This window comes from Trachurus japonicus, chromosome 18 (genome assembly GCF_045865225.1).
Source record: "Trachurus japonicus isolate A0001 chromosome 18, Traja_1.0".
In the NCBI taxonomy this organism is placed as follows: Eukaryota; Metazoa; Chordata; class Actinopteri; order Carangiformes; family Carangidae; genus Trachurus; species Trachurus japonicus.
The window spans coordinates 7,008,861-7,030,924 of record NC_140924.1 but is presented as its reverse complement, the minus strand read 5'-3'; the positions used below and the strand labels follow the sequence as shown (position 1 = coordinate 7,030,924).

The following is a 22,064-nucleotide window of genomic DNA, read 5'->3' as shown; positions in this document are numbered from 1 at the left end:
TCAGCACTGCGTCTCCTTGGTGTCGATCTGGTGTTGCCTCTGCAGCCGGAACATCAGCGCCTTCTCGCTGCGACTCACCGCGCTCGTCTCCGTCAGGTCCTCGAAGGAGCGCCGCCGCTGCTCCGAGCGCTGCGCCGGGCGGCCGAACGCCTCCTGCAGCGCCTCCTCGTCCAGGTGGGAGTCGAAGCTCGGGTCCTCCTGGATGGTGGCCATGCGGGGGGAGTCCAGAGGAGGAGGAGGAGGGGGAGGAGGGGGAGGAGGGGCCGCCACCGCAGGAGGAGGAGGAGGATGGTGAGGAAGATGACAGCAGGAGTCTGGACCGGGGCCGAAGCCGAAGCCGGAGACCGGCGGCGTGCTGGTCTGCTGCGGACCGGACGGCTGGAAGCGCAGGTTGGTGGTCGGGAAGGTCGGAGGCTTGAAGATCCGGACGGACGCGGACTCCAGGCTGCTCAGGAGCTCGGCATTCTGGGAAAATGAACAGAGTCAGTTGAGTTTGATGTAGGGATGTCACGATTATAAATTTTCTTGGATAAATAATCACGGTAGTACGATTACCACGATTATTATGCATTAATTAATTTCACAACACTATATATGAATGTGTAAAATCAAATATATAGTCAAAATATAACTACATTATTGATAATATACACAAAATATTTTAAGTATCTATTAATATAGGACCAATTATTACTCCCCCAGAGGAAGTATTTGAAATATTGAAGTCATTAATTGTCATCTATACCAAATGTTTGAGTTTATTTTAATAATTTTTTACATTTTATTATTACAAATGGCACACCGACATTTAAATTCCTACCAATTTAATGTTACGTGAGGTAAATGGACCAGTTTCTGTGCATTTACCTTTACTTTGGCGCTACATCTGCCGATACGGTTCCGACAATCTTTTTTGGAGAGTGACAGTATTTAGAAATCTTTACGATTGATTAATTGTGGCGTTTAATACCACGATTAATTGTGACAATAAGTAATCGTGACATCCCTAGTTTGATGGTTAAAGATGAACTCTCTGTGTCTCTAACCTCCTCTCCTCCATGTGCGTTTGTTTTCAACAACGAAGCCGGTGAGAAATCAATCCATGGAGCGGTGGATAACGTTATTTATCATCTACCATGTTACCATGTGTATATCTGTGTAGTCTTATCTGTCATAAACAAGAGATTACGGGTTACGTTTGTGTGGCGGTGCCGCAGAGACGAGAGCTGGGACACCGGGTCGGAGGCTCTGATCTTACAAGGTTGGTTTTCAGCCAAGAGACGCTATAGGTGGAAGGCAGAGAGCCTCCATTCTCCCAGGTAATGATTCGTATCAGACATATTTCCTCCTTTTGCTGCAATTTCATTACATTAATTGTGAAAAACAAGTAATTGTGACATCCCTAAAATACACACAATCAGATACTCACACTGGGGAAGAACAGAGACTTTGTGGTTTGCTCGTATTGTTTATCCAGCTTCTTGTCCTGAGAGAAGAAGATAAAGAAACTTTATTAATCCTGAAGGAGGTTGTTCACAGAAGAAAAGACAAAAGACAAGAGTAAACTAAACTAATCTCTGCACATCTTATAAAATATATATTTAAATGACTGTCCACCTGACCTATACAGACTAAAGACAGGAAAGACTTTATCATCTTCAGATTCTGTCTGTAGCACCTTAATCCCTTAATACTCATGAAAATACAGTGGTAATACGTCTCTGTAACGCGTCAGTCAGACAGTGTGACTGACAGTGTGTAGTTTAGTTCCTGACAGAGACAGAACGGAGCGACTCACCACACAGTGGACCAGGATGCTGATAGGAACCCAGAAGAGCAGAGAGAACGCCACCACCGACCCACGATGTTGTCGGCCAGAAACTTCCCAAACGTGTTGATGTCCAGTTTGTCGATGAAGTCCCACAGACGCTCCACCACGTCCTGCACCTGCTTCATGCACTTCCCCTGCAGGAGACACACACACACACACACACACACACACACACACACACACAAGCTGTGTTTACACACATACACACACAAGCTTTGTTTACATGGAGCCAAATATTCAGATTAGATTCGGTTTAGAGTCCAAACTGAATGAAAATGCTCCATATAAACAGCTCAATCACAACAAACAAGCCCAAACCAAATCAAGTTTCATTCGGTTTCACAGAGGCAGAATAAACCTTTTCTTAAATCGATCAAAAGTATAAAACAATAAAATAAAATCATGTAAACAGTTGACCTGAAAGACTCATTCAGAAAGGATTCAATCAGAAAGAGGAAAAAGTCTCCATGTAAACCCACCTACACACACTCACATCCCGCTTGTCTTTAATGTGTTTTTTTTTTTTTGGGGGGGGGGGGGTTTCCCCCTTTTACAAAGCATTTTATATAATAACACGTGAACATGGGGTGTTTTCTATTATAATAACACAAGGAAATAAATAATTAACCAAAAACTTAAACAAAAGAGGGGCTTTTCAGGGAAATATACCTTTCCAATGCTTTCAGATGTCTTCAAATTTGGAATGAGTGTGATGTCATACCATTCATCAACAGATGGTTTAAGCCATTTCTTTGTGATTACACCTAAACTCAGTTCCAAATAAATAGTTTTCACACTCATAGTAGTTGAGCTAGAAGTTTGTCTTCAATGTGTTTTAAAGCTGCTGTGTGTGTGTGTGTGTGTGTGTGTGTGTGTTTCCACTCACCGCTCCGTCACAGAAGCCCACGGTGCAGGGTTTCCCTTTACGCAGGAACAGGAAGTTGCCCGTCTTGTCCTGGTAGGGGGCGCAGATGCCGCTGGTGCTCCGGCAGCAGACTCTGCACGACGCGTTGGTTTCTATAGAGACGAGAGGGAACAGATACAAGACTGAGACGGATGCATCATCATCATCATCACCACCACCACCTTGGTCTCACGCCGGTGTGGTCGTTACCGTTGCAGGCGCAGGGCTGCAGCTTCAGGACGGCCTGACAGAAAGGAACGCACTCCCCGTCCAGACACTCGCCGCTGTCCAGACACGCCGTCTTATCGGGAGCGTTTTCAGGAGGAGGACACTCGCTGCTGTTTCCTGTCACAACACACATAACAACACACACACGTGTAGTTTTTTGGTTATTGTTAGATGATTTGATCAGATCTGATCCAAGAGCATTTGTTGTTGTGAGTCTGTCCCTCACACACCTTGTGCTTCTGAAAGTAAACTGTAAATTATCAGTCAACATGTTGTTGTCAAGGTAACATGAAAGGGGGTAGGTGCTGTTCCATTCATGTTTATAGTATCTGGACCCTCACAGACTCTCACACTCAGTCACTTTACAGCTGACAAAGAGAGAGGGAGTGATGCTGCCTGTCGCTCAGGTGGAGCTGTGACGGAGCTGTGTGTTGATGCTGTGTGTGTGCGTGTGTGTGTGTGTGTGTGTGTGTGTGTGTGTGTGTGTGACAGTAACATCTCGGCAGACGACATGCTCTACACGGAGACGGACCTGGAGGACAGCATGGAGAAGATCGAGACCATCAACTTCCACGAGGTGAAGGAAGTGGCCGGCATCAAGTTCTGGTGTTACCACGCCGGACACGTGCTGGGCGCCGCCATGTTCATGATCGAGATCGCCGGCGTCAAGGTAACGGACGCTCACCGCCACTCACATGACTCAGCTGTTCAACCCTCTGTTGGTGTTTTGTTTATTGCTTTTTTACTTTATTTTGCAAATAAATCGATGTACAACCAATAAGGCAAATAGTAAACTTGTAAATATAAATAAATACAAAACATAAGATATAAGAGCATGAAATAAAATAAACAAACATCAAATAAACAAGACAAAGAAAAGAAAGTATGTACACGTAAAGTAAATAAATTAGAAAAATTAAACATTTTCAATCAATAATCGATGTGACCAGATCAATAAACTGAGTCTGACAAACAGGAAATCAGAAGTAAGGCTTCTAAAACATGCAGCATCCCTTCAAAATAAAAGCATGGAAATACAAATCCTTTTAAAAAAAGAAACTGTTTTTAACACCGTGTTGTCCTGCACTTTATCGTCATCATGTCTAAATGGAAGCGCATATTGATAAGTAATTTCATCAACTCACAAAAAATATTTCCCAGAATGCACCTCTTCACCTAAACTTCATTATCACATAATATCACATTATGCAAATTATAAACATATGAATCGCAGTGATTCACTCTCTCTGCTGCGACAAAGAACAGATGTTATTATGATTTATTTATCTTAGTTGGAGCAGAAACAGTGAAGATTAAAACGCAGCTGTGTTTTGATTAAAAAGTGATTGATTGAAAATCCTAATCAATAATCACAGACTTCAGGCTCCAGAGTCAATTTCTCTTCATTTGATGAGCAAAATAAACTGTTTAAAGACGTCGCCTCGGGCTTTAAGTTGAAGGATGGTTTTATAATTTTAACATTTTGTTGAATAATCCAATTAATAATAAACAAATGTATACTTTTAGATCATTTTATTCATTTGTATGTTGTGTTAATCCTATATATGCTGGTGTTGATGTATAATTAATTCAAATATCATGACAAGGAGAGTTTGAAGGTGATCCGTGACTAAATCTGAAGTTAATTCCCATCTACTGATTACCTTGTTTTAACCAGTCAACAGGCCTCCTGAGGTGTGTGTATATTAACCTACACCTGAAATACACAGCATCATAAAATATGCATGCACTTAAACTTTTATATGAAATAACAGGGTATCCACGGGGTCTTAAAAAGTCTAAAATTTGAAAATCTAAATTTTAGGCCTTAAAATGTCTTAAATTTGTTGAATTATTGTGTTCAAGTCTTAAATAATTTTAGACAGGTCTTAAATTTTCTTATGCCCACCATGGACGAGCATTTCACTCGCATTTGCCCCTAAAAAAAAATACATGTGTGAACCAGGAAAATCACAAAAAGAAAGAGCACAACCTGCGATTGGTCAAAAACTACAAATCCCACAATTCTCTGGCCTCAACAATAACAGTAGTTAGTGTAAGTAAGGGAGAGTGGAGCTGTCGGTGAAAAGAGGAAACAACGCCACGTCTGGTCCTGTTCTATGTTGTTCGTTCACACCGTCACCGTTTATTCGTTACGTCCGCGGTGTAAAAGGCCGTGACGCAAAGACGCGATTAGGCGCGAGACGCGATTAGGCGCGCGACGCGGTAGACGCGACTTTTTTTTTTTTGCGACGCAATACACCCGATTTGTTTTGTGCGACGGGACCTTCGCGTCTTCGTCTATTTCATCGTGTTTGGTGGGAAGACCCACAAGGGGCTTCCCACCAAACACGAGGAACGCTTTTTTTTTCGCTCGAGTTGTGACGCGCGACCAAACGCGAGATACGCGGTTTGACGCTCTTTTTGACTCGTGTCAAAAAAAAATTCACGAGCCCGCCAACAACTTTTTTTTTTTTTCAAAGCAGGTTCAACTGGACTTAGTTATTTGTCTAGGAAGACGTTTCACCTCTCATCCAAGAGGCTTCATCAGTTCATGTAGCATCTGACCAGGCTGGGACTGGTCCAACTAACTGGTCTGGAGACTCAGTAGAAGTCCAGTTGCTTTCGATTTAACCTCCTTTGAAATACTATGACCTGGACAAATGAGAATATGCACAGGCCTACAACAACATTTCTGCTCTCATCGACCATGGTTGAGGTCACAACGCTGCCCAGCAAACATTTTGACGTCTATTTCACGTCTAATTAACGTCGGTCAGGCAGGTTGATTCGACGTCGATCTGAGGTGCTCAAATGAAAGTTTTTCTGACGTCGGTGTTATGACCGACGTCATTTCGACGGCTAATAGACGGCATCATTTTACGTTGTTTCAACGTCGTTTAGACGACTTATCAACGTCTCACAGAGCAGGCTACTTCATGACGTCTATCTCACGTCTAATTAACGTCGATCTAACAGGTTGATTCTACGTCTATTTGAGGTGCTTAAATGAAAGTTTTCCTGACGTCGGTGCCATGACCGACGTCATTTCGACGGCTCATAGACGGCATAAGTTCACGCTGTTTCAACGTCGTTTAGACGACATATCTACGGTTTACAAAGCAGGCTATTACAACCCATATCAATATTACGCCATATAGACGACTTTTCAACGTCTCTACGTGACGTCTTGTCTACTTCACGTCGATCTTGGAGGTCGAGTCCACGTCGATATGAGGTGCTGAAATTTAAGTTTTTCAGACGTCTGTGCCATGACCGACGTCTTTTCGACGGCTATTAGACGGCATAATTTTTACATCAACATTTCGACTTTTGTCGTTTCGAATTGCAATATAGCTTACATTTCAACCTTTTTGTCTACACATGTAATGTATTGCATTTCAAAAGGTGTCTATAACTGGCATTATCATATCTAGAAATTCTATGAAAAGCACAGATCTTGTGCTGCATATCCTATGTGTAATTCTCAATGCTCTAATCTACACATACTTGAACAAACTTCTCAATTTTAGCAAAAAAAAAAAAATCTCAAGCTGCATTGACTTCAAAAAGTCAAAGACATCAAATCACATCAGCATTTTTGGAAAAGTGAACCTGACGGAAACTTTGATAGCAAATAAACCTGAAGGTTTAAAATATCCTTGTGATGTTCACCTAGGCTATACTGTAAAATACAAGTGGTGCATGGACTAATAGGTAGAATAATAAAAGGAAAGCATTCAGGACAAGATCTATTCAACTGGTTATATTGAACACATATAAACAAGTAAAACAAATATATTTATTAGAGAAAATTTTTTTTGTCAAGTCATAGCCAAGGAGGCTACTCCTTCCCCCCGCTTCTGGCTGGCGCATGCTTCAAATGATTCATTGTTGCGCTCTCTATTTCCACATCTGTGGCCTGAATACTCCATCTTTTCACAGCAGCTGGAGAGAGGACACAAGAAAAAAAAAATTATAGAGCACCTATTCAGATGTAAAATGCACTTTATAAATTACAGTAAGACTTTGTCCTGGGATTTGAAAGAGTAATGACATAACCACTTCTTAGACCCACACAGTAGCCTGAATCTTCTGATGGTTCCTTATAAAGCCTATAGGCATTAGTTACAAGTCATTGATTTAACCAGCATTAGGACTCTGGAGCTAAGGGACACATGGAGCAGGTTTGAGGATGGAATCCTTAAGAGTTCCTCTTTAACCATCCTGTTGTCCACCTGGGTCAAGGAAGGAAGTACAAAGGGAAAATGTAGATCATTCATGATGATCCCTGTTGTGCCCAGTAGGGGTCGCGCCGCCTGTGTGTATTTGTGGATGTTTGGGTTCAGTTGTTTATGCCTGCTAGGCTAAAAGTAAGTCTGCCACTCCATGCTCTCGGAGCTACAATAAAAATACACTCTTTGGAGATGATGTATGGTCATTGAACTCACACACATACATGCGGAAGCATCTACAGGAAAGAAGGAATGACGAAGGGAAAGAAGGATTAAAGATAAAGGGAAAGATGGGAGGAAAGAAGGGAAGGAAGGAAGGGAAGAAAAATGGAGGGTCAATTGGATCAATAGAGGAGGAAGAAGAAGGAAGGAAATAGGGAAGGAAGGAAGGAAGGGAAAAAGATTGTGGAAAGAAGGAAGGATGGAGGAAGTGGACAGATTGGTTCAATTTGACCCAGAAGGCCGACAGGAGAGTCAAGACCAAACCCAGATAAGTTTTTATTTAGAGCTGCACATTAAAAGTTCATAGACCTTTTCAAACTGCTGTACTGTCTTTGGGAACTGAATTTGCTTTGCAGGATCAATCTCGAATTAAATAAAATAAACAAAAATGGGTTTGTTTGCATTAATCGCTGTAACACCAATGACCAAGACAGGGCCTCACTTGAAAGTTGAAGGGCAACTTCAGTTTATTTCAACCTGGGCCCTGTTTTCATATTTTTTTTCTGTATATGTGAGTGATGGATAATACTTTTAATGAGGTCGCTGCAGTATTGAGCTGGGCAGGCAGCCTGCAGCTAACGCTCTTCCATTGGGCAAGTGGCTCCCATCAAAGTTCGCCGTATAAACGGGCATTTTTTTTCAAACTAACAGGCTCAGATAGTTAACAATATAGACTACTCTCGGATCAGGTCCATTTCGTGGTTTTCAGGCATCTCTCAATAGTTTATGTTTTCATAACTTTCATTTTATATGTGGACTGTGAGTTATCAAGAGAGAAAGAGAAAAGACACTGCACATACTCCGGATTTTACGTGATTACAAGCAAAACCTGAAAAGAGCCTTTTATAGAAGAAACACAAACAAACTGGGCAGTCCACATGTCAATCTGCCCAAAGAGGATGTATGTTTTCTGGGATGTGTACTGCAGCTCTCATACAAACTGTTTAACTGCACTGCCAAGCACCTTGAATATCAAGATCGATCCACTGCTTTTTTAGATATTATAAATTGTGTGTTTTAGGAAATAGAACTTTGTTAAAAGTCTAGGAACCAACAAGGAAATTAATAATAACAAATTCCATATTTTTCCATACTTGCATAGGAACACTGATTAAAAGTCTGTGCCATGGAAGCCCAGCTGAGTCCAGGATAGCCACATGTAAATGAAACCCATTCAGTAATTTCAGTTATGTCAATCTTAGTTTCTTACACTTGATGAGGTGATACATCCGTGTGACCTTGAAGGCCATTTTGTCACGTTGTCCCCCTCCGTGCATGTTGTATTTGGCCATTACAGCATTTGTCATGAGCCTGTATGACAAAATTCCTGTTAGTATTTTGTACATATAACAAAAGAAAATAAAAACAGTACCAAAAGAGTTTCAAAGAGTGTTATTTACACAATTACTCTGGAGGTATTAAAGGGCCAACGGGGAGTTTCTATTCGGTTATAAAACTGTCTCATGTTAATGTGGATGAATCTACGCTACCCACACTTGTTAATCGTTCCATTTTCGATCAATATATCGTTTTCTCTCTATCGTTATTTTGTTATTATTAGTGGTGGTGGAGATGCTGGTCGAGCCGACCAGCGTTTCCTTACTTTTGGTTTCACAGACGCGAATGAGAATAACGGCGATTATAGCGGCGTTATGGTCGGAACTACGACGGTAACTGAACCTCTTTGAACCTCTGACTTTAATTATTAATGAATGAAAACATGAGTCCGTCTTGCGCGAGGTGGAAGAATGCTATGGTGCGCACGGAGGTAGTGTGAAAACCCTTCGCTTTTCCAAAACTCCTCGTTGTCCCTTTAAGTAAGGTAAAAATGTAGCATAGCCATGGAAAAATCATGTTTATTTCCTCTGTAATATGTCTACAGTTAAAACGGTCTTTGTTCAGACACATACCTGTTCATGCACTTTGTGGTGCAGTCTTTGACGTTCCTCCCCCCAACTCTTGACAACAAGGTTATCTGTAATGACAGAACACAAATGCTTTACCTTAAACAATACTTCTCTAATCCTGAAAAAAATATGAAAATCCAAAATTGTAATAACCATTGTTTCCATTGTTTTTTTTTGTTTGAGCTGATTTTCAAAGTCGGCCACATCATTTTCATTTTGAATTTTCTTTATGGTTATTTCGTGATCTTGGATAGTGCCCACAGAGGCCTCAATCCTCTGGAGTTGGTCTTTGATGTCCAAGAACATCCCAACCACCTTCCTTTGGAATCCTGAATTGATAAAATAAATACAAAACACAACAACTACTGAGCCAAAGAAAAGCTTTTGAGATTATTCCAATATTGGTAATGACACGGCAACAGTGTGATTAACAAGTTTGACTTACGTTCTTGCGACATTGGGTATGGGTTTTTTTGTTTTGCTGTGAGACACAGGCAAAGCATAATTAGCAAAAATTTGATTTCTTAAAGATGCATTTATAATTATAAATTATAAATATTCATTAAAAAACAGAGTACAATTAAATGCTGGCAGAAGTCTTGATGAAAAAAGTTAAGTTTAAACTACTTTTCTTTTGACTTTTTGCAGAAACCCTGGGGGATGTGGTTTCACAGGAGTGAATTTTGCGTGGTGAACGCCTCACTTGATTACCTGCAATACAAAAGGACAGATTGCTGATTTAACAGGGCAAGACAACTAAATGCTGCTTCAACATCCCGGTCGGTCGCACTACAGTCTCCTTAAATCCTTTTGGAAACACTGCTGGCCCGTAAAATTAAAATGCAGATGACCAGTGAATAATGAGTCAAAAACCTGCAGACTGATCACTGCCTGAAGAGTTTGAAATTATAACTTAATCACATTCTTACAGTGAATCAACATCCATTAATATAAACTTTATATAAACTCTGTGTTCAGACTGTACAAAGCTGTGATTGTGGTATTTTTATAAAGTAATAAGATATAGTAGATATCAGAGTTAATGTCATCATAATAGTTTAGTCACTGGTGACAGGAGACCAATTCCCCAAATATTGTGTTGGTCATGAAATCCCTAGAAATAGGAAGTTGATGCGTTTAAAAAAGTTTAAAGGGATAGTTCACCCTAGAATGATATTTCGCTCATTATCTACTCACCCTCATGTGGACTAAGGGCTGGAAGAATTCTCAGAGTCCTCCGTCCCTTCTCTGAGTTACAGGGGGTCTCAGCGTAGCAATGCATGTCCATATAACGGTTGTAAAGGGACACCAGAGCTCTTCGTAAAAAAACACACACAAAAAAACATCCAAATACCTCCATGATGCTCGTATGTAATGTCCGTCTTGTGCTGAAGCCCCAAATTGCGTAATTGTCCCAAAAAAAATTAAATAAGTCTATATTTTAAGCTTGTTTGTAGCAGAAGCTTCTCGAAGCTCCTCTTCCTGGTCCGTCCAAATCTCGCGTGATTTGCGCCGCCGGCGTCAGTGCGGTTACTGCGAATCACGCGAGATTTGGACGGACCAGGAAGAGGAGCTTTGAGAAGCTTCCGCTACAAACAAGCTTAAAATATAGACTTATTTAATTTTTTTCGGGACAATTACGCAATTTGGGGCTTCAGCACAAGACGGACATTACATACGAGCATCATGGAGGTATTTGGATGTTTTTTTGTGTGTGTTTTTTTACGAAGAGCTCTGGTGTCCCTTTACAACCGTTATATGGACATGCACTGCTATGCTGAGACCCCCTGTAACTCAGAGAAGGGACGGAGGACTCTGAAACTTCTTCCAGCCCTTAGTCCACATGAGGGTGAGTAGATAATGAGCGAAATATCATTCTAGGGTGAACTATCCCTTTAAATATTTCCAGGGGTGCAAACTCATCAGGGGTAAAAAAGGTGACAAGATACCGACCCCCTAGGGGGGTCCGGGGGTATGCTCCCCCGAGGAATTTTTTTTAAAAACCAACTTTAAAGGTGAATTTACAGTCAATTTTAGCATGAGACTAGGGTCCAGATTTACTCAGGTTTGCACAGCTTTTGCTCCTGTTAAACCTGTACAATCTGTCTCTCTGTGTTTGGTTTTGAAATATGTGAAGGGGGTCTTCAGCCTATGCAGGTTTAGCATGAGCAAAAGCTGTGCAAAACTTGGAGAATCTGTCCCTTGATGTCCATCAGATGAACCTTGCAAACCTTGCCTTCAAACTAAATAAAATTTAATACAGACTGATTGGTTCATTGTGAAACATTTATTTATTGATGTAAATGTGTTTTCTGTACGTAGGCTATGCTCCGAGGCAGCGCTGCTCTTTCTGTCCAATAACACACATGAAGCTTAAAAATGCCATAGGTTACATAAAACATATTAAGCGGCAATATGTATTTAAAAGATGTTCAAGCAAACGGTTCAGTTCACGGTTTTGTGGTCATGGTTTTCGGTTCGGTTTCGTATACTTTGATCGTTGGGAAAATCAATCATGTCTTGTATATTCAGGTTAAAACTGAAAGAATGAGGCAGTCTGACATCTGATACATCATTGTGACAGTCTGAGGTTAAAAGTAGATGAGATTCTGGCTGCAAGAGAGGAGACATGATAGTTCCATCATGTTTTAATTTATTGGGCAAAGAAAGTTATCTAACAAATGCTAAGAACAATTAGATATTCACTGAAATATATAACCTATATTTATTAATTGTGGTTCTTACAAAAAATATATCTTATAAAATATAAAAGCTAAAATGTCTCTTAAAGCTCTGCCCCTTTAATTAGTGCATACAAAATAATTTAACTTTAGCCTACTACTTTTACAACCACATTATTTACCAGCAACATAAAGTGAAACAGAGGCAGAGGTGTCCTGCCACAGTCAGTCAACCTCCTCCTCCTCCTCCTCCTCCTCCTCCTGCTGCTGCTGCACAGGTCGCACTGGAGCTAGTCTCGCTCGCCAGACCCTCCTCCAGAGAAGAGGGAGACACTGGAGCTAATAATGCTAAACGCGCTAATCGCTAATTGGCCGCGATCGCGATCATCACACACACGCGGTCCCATACAAGCACCTATACAACGCTGCTGGCGCATCTTCTAGCTCCGACTCTTCACTCGCCATGCTCAAAAAGTCGTGTTAGTTAGTCTGTATTAAAAGTGAAGCTTCAGGTGTGTATTGCTGGACAGAAGAGGAGTGTTGCCACCACTCGTTGTCATCCAGATAAGGTGCATGCGCCTTAAAGAGACAGGTGCATTGCTTCGCCTCGCCTCGCCGGACCCCCCGCCCCCTCTCAATTTTTTTTTTATTGCGGATTTACACGAATCACACAAATGACCAATTTGGGATCCAAAACGGCGAATTTCGCCGAAAGGTGACAAGTTTGCACCCCTGTATTTCAATTTCTGATATAAGTCAACTTTAACTCAAACATAAAATGTTGAAGGTGTTTCATTGTTCTACAATGAAAAAATGGGTCATGTTTGAACCTCGACATTATTCAAGGCTGAAATACCTTGCTACTTGACTATAATGAGGTCCTCGGGAAAATCACAGTATATCAATTACAGAGTGATAAAAGTCAATTGACTTGTGTTGCTGTGTGTCTACACTTTATGTGTCCATTTTAATGAAAAGACCTCTGGTGTTTCATATCCATATAGGTGCTAAATTTAATTTTGATAAGGCACAAGTAACTGATGAAAATTGTCATAATATTCAGACTTTATTCCTTTTACAATGTAGTTGACATGTAATTCCAAAAAAATTAAAATTATAGAATTGAAGGAACAAGCTTAGCACTTACGTCTCGGTGTCATTTCCTGGAGTGATGCAGCAGTTTCATCCATTGCCACATTGGGTGAGGTCATGATTGATACTTTGAGAAAAAGAAGCAAAAAGTTACCCGGCTGAAAGACACATTTTGAAACCATCTGACTGCAAACGTTAGATCGCTGCAATATCAATATAGCAATTTATATATGTGAAATGAAAATTCAGTCATCTACTCGCTGTCAAGCCGATGAGAAATATGTACGATGGGGGCAGAGCTTCAATTATTTATCCACTAAACAGAGAAAACTCTAAAGTGCAATTATGCGAGAAGCTGTCAGCCTGTGATACTCAAGCAGTGTTTTCAGGATTTCATAAATGCTTCAGCTTGATATCAATTAAATGACTGAATTTTCTGGTGGTGGCTGGTGAAAAACTGTAGATGAGCAAATAGTGGTCTGCGTACAAATACGAGCCTGTGCTCTAATAGCCGCCAGTAAGTACATATTTGGGGGGCTAACTCTTTTAACTGAAAGCACAGTCAAGACAGGGAATAGGGAGGTGGGAGGGACCGAGCTTCGACCGGAGGTAAACACCCACACATTTATCAATTTTGACCATTTGTAATTCAAGCATTACATGGCATCCTCTGTGGAAGACCAAATGTAGAAGGTGTGATAATAGTCAATAACTTTTAACACCTATTCACTTGACATGGTAATACATTTCTAGTTTGCCTTGATAAGAACTCACAGGTGGGTGTGGCACTGAATTGGCTGGACTGCAGTTCCTCATTTGTCGTTTCCGGACTCCCTAAATTACAGATTGTGAAAGATGACTCCAGCCATAATTACAACATTACAACTTCAAGCTTCATTATAAAAATAATAACCTCTCAGATTGTTGTCAATTGGTGTCGAAGTTCGTCTCACCCGACCTATGAAAAAGATCAGATTAATCATTCAAAACATCTCTGAAAACACATGGAAAAAAATAACTATATATATATATATATATATATATATATATATTTTTACCCTTTGGGTCGTCCACCTGTACAGGGCTCAGGCATGGTGATCCTGTCATGGGCGAATCCCTAGTCAAAAATCTTGGTGATCCTGACAAAACATACATATACATACATACATAACTGCAGTTATAGAAATACACTACTCATAAAAAGTTAGGGATCTTTGGCTTCTGGGTGAAAAGTGAAAGTTAACACTACAGTGTTTCAAAAGGAGTTTAAATCGAACGCAACTGGACTTGGTTTTGTCCAGTTGCGTTCGATTTAAACTCCTTTTGAAATACTATGACCTGGACAAATGAGAATATCCACAGGCTAACACTACAGTGATATATCATGAAAGTAGAGCATGTCAGTAGAAGCATGCACTGGTTATTTTCTCATCTCAAATTATTTATAGAAAAAAAAAGCAAACAGTGGTGGGTACACCACAAGCACAATTCTCAGTAACTTTACATGTGTGAAGTTTTAACAGAAACAAATTTACTGGTTGATTCATGGATCAAACTCCTGTTGTGAATTTTGCCGTTATGCTCCTTGTCTGAGAACAGAAAATAGTGCAAAAACGATTGAAAAAATTATCAGTTGGACATGTGCATTCAAAAGTTTATAGAAGGTCAGTAAGTTCACTTGTAAAGGTTAGAATGCATTTTAGCTTCACCCAGAAATTTCACCTTGAAGTCAAATAGCTCTCATTTTTTGTGAGTAGTGTTATGTGTCTTAATGAGATAAAAAATAATTAAACTATGTGGACAGTTTGGAAAAAGCACCAAAATTACAATTACTTCTTAAATCGACTCCCCCACGAATAGGTGGTGATGAAGTTTGTCTCCCAGAAGCAATTGTGCTGGAATTTGCGGATGGCATCAGAGTCTTATCTGCATAAAAATCCAAATACAATTTAAAGTAAGTACAGTTTTTCAAACTCCAAATCTAACATGATTCCTGCAGAATTAAGTGTAATGACACTCTGTTAAAAATGATACTTTGAATTTACTTAGTTATTTACTTACGGCCTCTATGAGATGAATGCCTCTTCAGTCCTTGGTGACCTGTGTATTTACATTTGTAAATAACATTGTCCTTAAATGGAGACTGTTCAAGTCTTGATGTGTGTCACAAACAGAGCATTACAATGATTACATTGGCACTTGCCTTTTTTGGGTGGAGGCATCTGGAGGGCCTGGAAAGCTGTGTTTATATAGATAAATGTTTGTAATTTCTTAAAGGTACAAAGGTTCTCCACATTTTGATTTCATTCAAAAGTACAGCTTTCATTCATCGACAACTACCCATATAAAAAAAATAGGTGTTCCAGTAAGCTCTGAATTTGCCGTTCATATCATTCATTACAATGACTACACTTGCCTTTTTTGGATGGAGGCATCTGGAGGGCCTGGGAAGCTGTTGATATACAAATGTTTTTAATTCATTAAAAAGGTACACTGTGTATGTTATATACTCACAAAAATCAATTTCATTCAAAATTACAGTTTTAATTCATCTATAATTATGGTGCGTTCCAGGCAACCCGTAACTCGTATTTTTCCGACCTGTTCCTATGGTTACCCGTTAGAACGTACAGTCAAACTCGTAACTTCCCACCTGTGAACTCGTACTAGATCGATCTACTCCCAGTTCCCAGTTCGTAACTCGTAACTTGCCTGGAACGCTACAAACTCGTAACTGGTGACTTGAAGTCGTGACTTACGGGTTAAAAAGCCTGCCTGGAACGCACCATTACACTCTTCTAAAAAATGAGGTGTTCCAGTAAGCTCTGAATTTGACATTCATATCATTCATTAGGATGAATACATTTACACTTGCCTTTTTTGGGTGGAGGCATCTGGAGGGCCTGGGAAGCTGTGTTTATATAGATAAATGTTTTTAATTTGTTAAATGTGTACGTTCTCCTGTTATATATGCATGGAAATCGACCATTTCATTCAAAATTACAATTTCTATTCATCACTAATTATCCATATCAATACAAATGAGGTGTTCCAGTAAGCGCTGAGTTTGCCGTTCATATCATTCATTAGGATGAATACATTTGCACTTGCCTTTTTTGGATGGAGGCATCTGGAGGGCCTGGGAACCTGTGGATATATAGATAAAATGTTTTTAATTCGTTAAAAAGGTACACTGTGTATGTTCTCCTGTTATATACTCACAAAAATTGATTATTTCATTCAAAAGTAAATTTTCCTTCATCAACAACTACCCATACAAAAATATGAGTTGTTTCATTAAAGGACAATTCCAGGCAAATTCAACTTGGGGGTGTATGTTACTATCATTTTAGGTCTAAAAGAAGGAATGTGAAGATTTTCAGTTTAATCGCTCCTGTTTTGCGGTAGTCGCGTCCCCGCATCGCCACGGCAGCAATGAATGGAGTGGATGCGAGTTCCGCTGGTTAGCCTGTTTACATCCCTCAAAGCCGCAATTTTTTTCCACAGACAGCGTCAGATGGTGACTCAAACATGTACCGAGAAGTTTATTTACTTGAAGCAAGCCGACATGTTTGTAAAACTAGATCTAATTCAAAGTCTCCCCGAGTCTCGCGTTGCCGTGCTCGGTGCATTCAGGGGCAGTTAGAGTTCTGCTGTTTTTGTCATAAACACAGAAATATCGACTCTTGACTTGCTTCAAGTAAAGAAAACTTGTCGTTTGAGTCGCCACCCGACGCTTTCTGTTGAAAAAAATGTACACTTGAAGCAAGTAAAGAGTCGATATTCCTGTGTTTATGACACAAACGGTTGCTCCAACTGCACCTGAATGCACCGAGCACGGCAGCAGGGTCTCGCACAAGACTTTTAGACCTAAAATGATAGTAACATACACCCCCGGGTTGAATTTGCCTGGAATTGTCCTTTAAGCTCTGAATTTGCCGTTCATATCATTCTTTACAATGAATACACTTGCACTTGCCTTTTTTGGATGGAGGCATCTGGAGGGCCTGGGAAGCTGTTGATATATAGATAAAATGTTTTTAATTTGTTAAAAAGGTACACTATGTATGTTCTCCTATTATATACACTCACAAAAATAAATTTCATTCAAAATTACTGTTTTCATTCATCTATAATTACACTTTTCTAAAAAATGAGGTGTTCCAGTAAGCTCTGAATTTGCCGTTCATATTATTCAATACGATGAATACATTTGCACTTGCCTTTTTTGGATGGAGGCATCTGGAGGGCCTGGGAACCTGTGGATATATAGATGAAATGTTTTTAATTTGTTAAAAAAGGTACACTGTGTATGTTCTCCTGTTATATACTCACAGAAATTGATTATTTCATTCAAAAGTACAGTTTTCATTCATCAACAACTACCCATATAAAAATATGAGTTGTTTCATTAAGCTTTGAATTTGCCGTTCATATCATTCATTAGGATGAATACACTTGCACTTGCCTTTTTTGGATGGAGGCATCTGGAGGGCCTGGGAACCTGTGGATATATAGATGTTTTTAATTCCAAAGTTCCGCCGGGAGGGCCATGAAAAACACTGATCCATATACAAGGCGCTCCAGATTATAAGGCGCACTGCCGTTTATTTGAGAAAATGTAAGGCTTTTAAGTGCGCCTTATAGTGCGGAAAATACGGTACATGTCCACCCAGAAAAAATATTTACCTTTGCTGGGTTCCACCTGCTGCTTGAACTTTTTGGGTGGTACCGGTAATGGGTTACAAATTTGTTTTTCTGTGTGGAAAAAGTTATCTTTCTCAGTCATTATAATAATTTGAAAGTATGTAATTTTTGCATTTTATTATGTGTCATAGGGGAATGGGTGTTTCCACTTAAGACTTACGAGAAAGAGGTGGAGACTCTTCTGTTGAAGTCACACCTGCATATATCACAGTGTAAAAAATTACATTAAGCCCTAATAAGTGACTGCCAATACTACAAACACTAAAATGTTATTTCTCACCTTCTACGAAGTCTTCGAAAATTCTTCTCCGCCGAATTCTTTTGGGCCTCTCAACTGGCGAATCGAACAGATCTTCGCTAAATGCTTGTCTGTCCGACTCCATAATTCAGCCTGACAAAAAAACAAAAAATAGCGTAGAAAGACAGTGAGCACAGACAACATACGACAAACAAATTACTTGATAGGTCTATCAAGTAATCTGTTAACAGCAGCAAGCCGTAAGTACACCACCATCAACGAGAAAATGCAGTGACAGTGATTAATTATCAGTGCCCAACACCCGTGGTCGAACCACCTACTGACAGACCAAAACAATTCACCTACAGATGCATTACATTAATTATGTACCAACCCCAGATAGCCAAGGAGCTACATAGTGGTCCGGAAGAATTAGTTAGGATTAGGATTAGGATTAGGATTAGTAGGAGGAAAAAGTGAGTTAGTTACATGATAGACTAAGATTTTAAACCAGTGCTGTCAGTCGATTCAAAAAAATTTGAACCTCAGAGAGTGAAACCAAGGCTTATTTATAATATTATTTATTTATTAAGGTTTATCAAGGTTTTAATCAGGCTTATTGCTTTGTTTCTGGGTTACAGCCGGATCTTGTATTTTTTATTTCTGTAGTTCAAAGAACATTAAAACCGGCCATTAAAAAAAATTGACACTGTTAAAATGTATTTATATTTTTGACAGCACTAATTTAAACACAAAAATACATGCAAGGGTAAGGAATGCACATCAAATTAATGAAATATGCTGCACGATTTAACATACCACACAATCCAAGGCTATTTCTCCACATCATGAAGAACAGGGAAGATAGCAAACCCATTTTGATGGGGTAGGCAAACCGCTTTCCTTTGCAGATTCTCTATTTTCAACAGTTGGCGTTTGGATCTTTCAAAATTGTCCACATACGCAATGTTTAATAGTTTGGAACTGCAAGGATCCTTGAATAGATCGGTGGTGTCATCTTGGCTCACAATGTCAACAACGAGTGTTCCATCACCTCTTTTTTCTTGCACAAAGGCAAAGTCCTCGTTTTGTAGCAGAAAGCATCTGTCTTGTGGTTTTGAAGAGATGACAGTGGATGTTTGCAGGCGCTGCTTTCGTAATTTCAGTGTCTGGGCCTTCTCAGCAAGCCGTTTGGTGACTTGAACTACAGGATTGCGGCTGCTTCTAACCATTTTTTTAATGACTTGCAGATAATTCTCAAATGGGAAGCATGACAGCTGATCTAAAGAGCATTTGGAGAATTTGACATCCTCATGAAGGTGCTTTAATGAATGTACGTTGTACGTGGGGAAGATCTCTCCATACAAGGCAGTGCTTGTATCAACGAAATGATCCATGAGATCCTTTGCATAATCCAGATATGCATTTCTCTTCTCTGTATCTTTTTCCAACAGAATGGACATACTGACTGTTAATGTTAAGAAATGACTATACAGTGGTTGTGGTAAGACACTGCTCAAGACTACTGGCCCTGTGTACAAGAGAAACTGACGGAATTCTGTGGCCTTTCAACGACCAATCTCATCCAGAGACCGGGGTTGCCTTACAAATTCACCTGGCATCGCTCCCTTCAGGCTAACCAGCCTTTCTGACAACTCCTCCTGCCGTCTCCGGTGTAATTTGCAGTTAGACGGTCCACGAATGAGAAACACCAGGATGCGTTTGACAACACCAAGGCACACCAGGTGCATGTAATCTAGAGGAAACTGCTCAATGCACCTAATCCCCAAATTAAGGAGAGGAGATGGCATCTTCTGATGATTAATATACTTGAACTGGCTGAACATTTCATCAGTTCTGCTGGGAGCGACATCTGTGGCTGTGTAAACCATCCTACCGTTAATGCGTAGTGATGTTGCCTCACATCGCTCACAGCCTTGGCTGGCATTGTGGCCTTTGGTGCACTTAAGAAAAGCTCTTGCGGGTGCATCACAGATAAATGCCCTGATGCTCACTTTGTAAACTTTGCCCTGATACTCAACTCCTCTTTCCAGCAAACCAGCTAAATCCGTAATAAAATCTTCAATGAATTCTGATAATGGCTCAGGTTTGCCTGTTCCATAATACAGCGCCACAATGAATGGATCACCATTAGCACATGTGGCTAAGATGGGCCAAAAATGCTTCTTGGTTGACTTAAAAACTGGAACACCATCAATGTTGAATGACAATTCAACATCTCCTGTGAAGGCTAGATTTTTTGTTAGAAAGTCAAGAATGCCCGACTCCAGACCATAATAGGCATATTGACCATTGCACTTCAGCTGGCACTGAATGTCTTTTGGAGTTTGGAGAAGAGTTCGTGCATCTTTTGGAAGACGATGGCCGTGTCTTCTAAGAACACTCAACAAACCATTAACAGCACTTAGAGTTTGATTGCTTGTCGTTGCCCATTGAGCCAAATCTCCAGCTAGAGTTCCTGTCTCATTGTCAGAAGTGTCTGCCTCGGCCACGTGTTCATCAGATGAAGTTGAATCAACAATGTCATGCTCAAAATCTAGGGTTAGCTCTTCGTCAGAATCGACATGACTGCTTGTGTCCATTTGCTCATCTGAATAAGTACCATGCAGTTCTGAGGTATCATCCATCAACACTTGTTCTACCAAGGACTGCTCTCCCTGCTGTGAGGTGGTTGCTTCCTGTATTTCATCAGACTCATGCTCCTGTGCAGAAGCATCTTCAGCGTCACTGTCTTCAGCTTCAGCATCTGCTCTCGACCTTCGTCTTCTCCACTCACGCAAGTAGTTAGAAGCCATCGGGCTGTTTAAAGCAGCAACAATATGGTTACAATACTGTGAGAACAATCAATGTAATTTAAGGCACATGAAGCACGGAGATTCCTATTCCTGTTCGATTCATAGATCTGGCACGTCTTTCTTTTTTAAATTATTAATAGGTATATTATTCAAACTGCAATAAATGACAGGAATTGCATCCAGATACAGAGAAAGAGTTTGTACCATAATTCTAAAACAGTGCGAATGATGAGTAATTATCCCCTTTGAACACAACACACTGAAGCACCACAAGTCATATTTTCCCCGTTTGCGTGGTTGCCTGGAAGTTTACATCCAGAGCAAAAAAGAACATTAAAAGGTATTTCATTAAAAGGGATAGCAGCATTTTTTAAGTGGGGTTGTATGATCTCCAAATAGCCCCTAAGTACTTTAATTGCAGTAGAAGACTCAATGCACTGCTCCTGTTAGCAACGCCAGCCCATAGCCCTGCCCTGAGATTTACAACATAAGGTGCATTTCCACTGAAGGAACTTCTGGGTAATTTTATCGATATTAATCTGAACTTTTCCAAAATTAAAACATTAGTTGCATCATTTGATGTCTGAAAAATGCCATATTAAATAACTTATATAACTTGTCCATATAATGTTGTCAATGGGGACCAGGTTTCTTGGTCCAAAAAGACACACCAAAAAACATCCAAATACCTCCATACTGCTGGTCTGTAATGTCCCTCTTGTATTGAAGCCCCAACATGAGAAATTGTTCCTTAAAAAGTGAAATAAGTCTATATTTTAAGCAGAAGCTCCCAGTGTCTTGGTACACTGCTCTTCCTCTGTCAATGGAATTCTCACGTGATTTGTACTGACATGCGGAAAAATTTCTCATGTCGGGGCTTCAATACAAGAGAGACATTACAGACGAGCACGTAGATAATGAGTGAAATTTGAATTTTGGGTGAACTATCCCTAAATACTCTAAGAGCCGCCCACCCCCATTTTAAGTTTCTGTGCTGCTGTGGGGATATGGATAGGCCTACTGTAGGCCCTGTGTATAACAAGAGCAATGATGGTAAAATCTTCACAATCATTCAAGCCCCCATCACCCTTAGTGTGTGTATCTTACCTGGTATGCGTCTCTTTATCACAGCAATACACCTGTAAAGTGAGATATTGAAAAGATAGTTATCAATACAGGCCTATAGGAGAGACAGAGACACAA

General features: G+C 40.2%; 1 pseudogene across 1 annotated transcript; it reads right to left on the bottom strand.

The window, feature by feature from the left end:
• On the bottom strand, positions 1-3,096 carry LOC146968565 (disintegrin and metalloproteinase domain-containing protein 17-like; annotated as a pseudogene). Its single transcript, XR_015034221.1, has 6 exons — positions 2,946-3,096; positions 2,718-2,848; positions 1,799-1,965; positions 1,430-1,486; positions 386-465; positions 1-283 (listed from the first exon to the last, which is right to left on the bottom strand). The product of XR_015034221.1 is annotated as a disintegrin and metalloproteinase domain-containing protein 17-like (transcript).
• Positions 3,097-22,064: the final 18,968 nt, after the last annotated feature.